The sequence below is a fragment of the Rosa chinensis genome, chromosome 5 (genome assembly GCF_002994745.2).
Source record: "Rosa chinensis cultivar Old Blush chromosome 5, RchiOBHm-V2, whole genome shotgun sequence".
Classification (NCBI taxonomy): Eukaryota; Viridiplantae; Streptophyta; class Magnoliopsida; order Rosales; family Rosaceae; genus Rosa; species Rosa chinensis.
The window spans coordinates 71,898,004-71,903,098 of record NC_037092.1 but is presented as its reverse complement, the minus strand read 5'-3'; the positions used below and the strand labels follow the sequence as shown (position 1 = coordinate 71,903,098).

Here is a 5,095-nt window from a genome sequence, read left to right as displayed (position 1 = left end):
TATATATATATATATATATATATATATTTGCCTGAAATATATATGTTTTGGTGGGTTTGTGGATTGATGAAAACAATATGCATGCATTGATGCTTTTTTTATTGTTTTGGGTTATGGCTTTTAAGAAAACAAATGATTGTGGAATTATGGATTCGATTTGTTTTGAAAAGCATTTGAATTTGTGTATGAAAACAATATGCATGATTATGCTCATTTATTGTTTTGTGTTATGACTTTTCGGAAAACAATGATTATGGAAATGTTGATTTCGATTGTTTTGAAAAGCGTTGAGAATTGTGTAACATTTTGAGTCCTGTGCGATTTCTTTAATGTTTCATTCCAATGAACTGAAAAGTTCGCGGAATGAAGGTCTATGACCTTGGGCAGAATATCAGGTAATCACGTCTTTGACTGGACGAGTGGTTACGAATTCAGTTAGAGCTCTAGTCTGTCTGCCATTTGTGATTCATGGGGTAATGGGGCAAGGTTATATATAACTCACGACATTACGTATTTTTAGGGAACAAGGTGTGAGTTGCTTCCTTATTAACGGTTTTTAAGGAGACAAGGTGCAAGTTGTTTTCTTTATTAACGATTGATAGAAATCAAGGTGTGTGTTGTTTTCTATGGTACTGAAAAATTGACATCTTCATATGTATGTTTAACTCAGATGGTCATTTGCTATTAGATAGTTTGCTGAGTACTTGCTTTTGTTTATTATTAACTGTGTTTTACATTCATAACAGGGACTTCTAGTTTTTTTTTGTTTATATTAACGTGCCCTACTGATGATAAAGTGCTCAAAGTGATGGTCAATTGAGAGAATATGCATTTGGATAGTTAAATGTTCAAAAGATGTTGCAGTATAATTTGTAATATGCTATATTCTTAACATAAGTTTAAACTTAAGTTTGCTAGAACTTGTACTTAGTCTGTAGTAGATTGGATATGACAAGTTTGTTAAAACTCTTTCTATTCTCTATGATATATATGTTGATTCACCTGCACTTTGAGATTATTATTCTTGCTTAAGATTTACAAAATGAAATGTTAGTTGATCATTTTGGATTATGAGCAACCAGGAAACCTCTTTGCCACAGAGACTTTTATGGCAAGTTATATGCGTCGTGAATGACAAATAAAAATTGACAGAAAAGCCTTTTACAGCGTGCAAATTGGGCCGTAAAAAACTGGGCTTTTACTTCTTTTACGGCAGCAAAAGTGTGCCATAAAAACAGTCGTTTACGGCATTCGTAGTAGGCCGTGAATAGAGTGCTTAGATAGCCTTTTACGGCATACCCAGTGCGCCGTAAATAAGTAGTCAGAAAAGTCATTTATGGCGTACTTTCTTGACATTCACGGCGTGCAACCATCCTATAAATCAAATTGGATAATAGTTGAGAATATATTTACGGCCTGCTTGGATGCACAATTACGGCCTCTTATGAACGCCGTTAAAGAGGAATGTCTTTTACAGCTCCGACATTTACAGCCTGCTTTTGTGCGCCGTAAAAGGGTATTTACGGTGCACATTGTGGGCGGTAAAAGACTGTTTTTGGTGTAGTAAACAGCGGCCTTGAGAAGCTCACTCGTGCTGGATATCAAACTTCAACATAGAAGGAAATCCATGATCACTCTGAGTCTCGCAAATCAAGAGCTGCACAACAGTTTAACATGGAATCAAATTAATAAACATTACAAAGAGTTGTGACTAATATTGCTAGAAATTAAGACACGAGTTGCCTACAGAAGATGACAATGTATACATGCAATTCTGTTTATACTTTGCTAGCTTCATATGATGCTACATGCCTACAAGAATGAATATCAGCGACTAAATAGTTCCAGCAACATCAAAGCCCAGGTCAATATAAACATATCAATCATGCCTCAACAAGGCTATTTACATCAATTTAGCAACATGTATATCATACATCAATAAGGTTACTGATTCTAGGAATGGTATTACAAACCTTTGTAATTAAGAAACACTACAAACCCAAATCCTCGATTTTCACCAAATTAATCTATCAAAAACAATCTGTAAACCCTTTATCAATATTAGCTTAAACTCAATCTTTGGACATTGCCTTATCTACCTTTGTCAATCAAGCATATTTTAATTCAGTAAGAGTTCAAAAAGAAGACGAAGAAACTATCAGTCTACACTTCAGTAAATACAAAGAGTCCAACATAGTTGCATGATTATCAAAATAAATACAAACACTTCAGTAAGGATGTAATTAGAAACCAAGAGTTCCAAGAGTATTAACATAAAAGAGAAAGCTCTCTACAAAACTAGATAAGTTGCCCCAAGTAAGAACCAACAGGTTCCCATTCCGTTATAAACATCAAATATGACCCTGAAAGCATAATGCATGATCTAACAAAATTAAAGAAACGGTCACGCCTCAATTCCAATGCCAGAAAGAAATACATCATATTTTCTTCAATACTTATTGATATATTCTCATCACAAAACAAGTTCATTTTTTCCTATTACTTTCTTTGGGTTGTGCATGCTACTTCCTCTTCAATCTTCACATAAAGAAATTTAAAGTGAAACAAACAGTTTTAAATCGGAAAGTACGTAGCATGACTAGCTTACCTAGATTACAAACTAGTCCAATCTCTTCCAAGCAACCAAATTAGGAAACATTGCAAACCTGAAAGAGCATGAAGAGAAAAAGAAAAATCCCAAGATTCCAAATCAGTCCAATCTCTTCCAAGCAACCAAACTAGAAAAGAAGGTATAAAAATAGAGAAAAAGAATGAGTTTTTACTGTTTTGGCATTTCAAATACAAGACCCAGAAGCTCACTTTTTCTCAGAACTAGCTTATCCATAAAACACAACGGCACAAGAATTCTGTTAGCTAAATACAGAAAATCAAACTCTAGCTGATCATGAACAAACCCAATTGGTCCTGACCCAAAACCAAATAACTAGCAGTGAGATATTCGAGGACGGCGGAGATATCCAAGGCATACTTGTTGGATTTGAGGAAGCGAGCTATACAGCCAACCTGAAATTGGAGGCCGGCCTTGGAGGACCCAGAGATGGATTTGGTGGCTTTGGGTTGCCTCTACAATTGGATTTAAAGAGGGATGAGATTTAGGAAGGTGGTGTGTAATTTCTTCAAGGAATGGAGCACAATCAATGGTATTACGAAAATGTCATTAATCTACAGTAGGCGCTGTTGATTCTACTTCCAAAAGGAAGGATGCCCTGACTTCTGCTTTCCAGCTTCAAAGCCATGGCTTCTGGAAGAAGCAGGCTTGAAGCTGATTTACCAAATGCTATTCTTGCTGTTGCTTATAAGCGGGGGAGCTAAAAAGCCTCCCCCAAACGTACCCTAAGAGAACCATCAAAATAGATCCACTACAATTGTACTACCTAAACTACAACACAGTTTTTTAAATTCATAAATGAGGCATGTGGTTGAAATGCATTTGTCCTTCATAGTCTATTAAAATTGTCCCTTAGGTGGACAAGACAGCCTACATGATAAAACAATTTCACAAAGAATAAACTAAAATTGCATCGGCAAGGAATGGGTGAAGGCTTAAAATTGTATCAGTTGGCTTGAGTCTCATAGCTCTAAAAAACACAGAGAGAAAACCCTAAGAAAAAACAAAGCTACTGTTGCATTGCATGCCTCGTCCAACGGCGTGTCCTTGTGATGTCGTCATCGAACGGGCAAGCTCGGGTAAGTACACTAGTAAACTCTAACCGCGGGAATGTCGAGGATAGAGCTGCGATGAGGTGCTATTTTTGGGTTTGGGTACCCTAGATCTTTTCGATCTAACCAATGTTGCTGTATAATATTGTCAAGATTGTTGACTCTATCACCTGCGCAATAACAAAGACAAGACAAACCCTTGGCTTTTTGAGAGGACCGATGTGGTACCGACCAGGGGTCCTCCAACGATGAATTTAGTTGTGTTCATAGGGTATAATCATAAGAATAGAGTTGGAAGGAGTGTTTTACCCGAAGGCCAAGTTAGGTTGGAATAGACTTGGTTCAAAATAAATTAGATTACTTGGAGGCAAAACATGAGAATGCTTAATATAAAAGACATTTTAGGGTTTGTAAGAAACTCTAGTGGGCTTGGCACCCGTGGAGAGCCTGTTGGGCTTGCCCTTTTATTTAGCCGTAATGGTTTCCGTACGAAACACATTCGGCAAAGAAAACTTAGCGGGTATGTCACTACATGGTTGGACCCATTTTGGGCTTTTAATCCAGACTGGATGAACCCGATGGGTACCGTGGGTTCTGCATAAGTATTTGGGGCAAAGCACTGAGCTTTGGTAGTTTCCCTGCTGCAAGGTATTTGATTATTAGATTTGGTTCATATCTGTTGCGGATTGGTCGTGGTAGAAACGTTCCAGAGATGGTTTTGCAGATTATCCAGACCAGGTTTGGTTCAGGGTTCATTGTGGGCGTGGCCCATTCCCTGTGAAAGTACTTTTATCCTTTTGGAGCATTAAGCTATCTGATCGGGGGCCAGTTTATTTTATGGCTCCACAACTAACCAAGACGATGGAGGCGCGCAAAGGATAAGGGATGGCAGTGTTCTAGCTTTTGGAGTGGTTGCTTGTGGTCCCGGGTCAGATGATTATTTCAATTGCTCCCCTGTTGATGGGGATGAGGAGGTCTGAAGGACGGAGTTGTGATCTAATCTTTATCTGAGTTTTTGGGTGGTCCTGCCACCAACGTCAGATCAGGTTCAAAGGACACTAAGACAATGTAATCTGATGGTGGTTGTGGTGCAATTCCGGCGGCACTGGGGATTGCTTGCTATTCATAATTCTATTAGGGCAGAACATGGAGGTTGGGACAAACCATGGCTCTTGGGGCTATATTGGTGGGATTTTTTTTTTTTAGTTGTATTTCCAATTCTTAGGCTTTCCTTGCTTAAAATAAATCTCTACCGCGTGATGGTGGAGCGGGGTAGGCTTTATCCCAGTTTGTGCGCCGTGAATATCTTGTCTGCTCTAGTTGGGCAGCGAGTTTCTAGTGGCAGGATAAAACTAAGTGTTGCTGGATTTATTATCCGTTGGCAACATAGTGGGAAAGTTGGTTTTATTATACT

At 38.2% G+C, this 5,095-nt stretch overlaps 1 long non-coding RNA gene across 1 annotated transcript; it reads right to left on the bottom strand.

Annotated features, from left to right (window-relative positions):
- Nucleotides 1-1,372: 1,372 nt before the first annotated feature.
- Nucleotides 1,373-3,237, bottom strand: LOC121049073. Its single transcript, XR_005799252.1, has 3 exons — nucleotides 2,784-3,237; nucleotides 2,609-2,666; nucleotides 1,373-1,657 (listed from the first exon to the last, which is right to left on the bottom strand). It is a non-coding gene; the product is annotated as an uncharacterized LOC121049073 (long non-coding RNA).
- Between the last annotated feature and the right edge of the window lie 1,858 nt (nucleotides 3,238-5,095).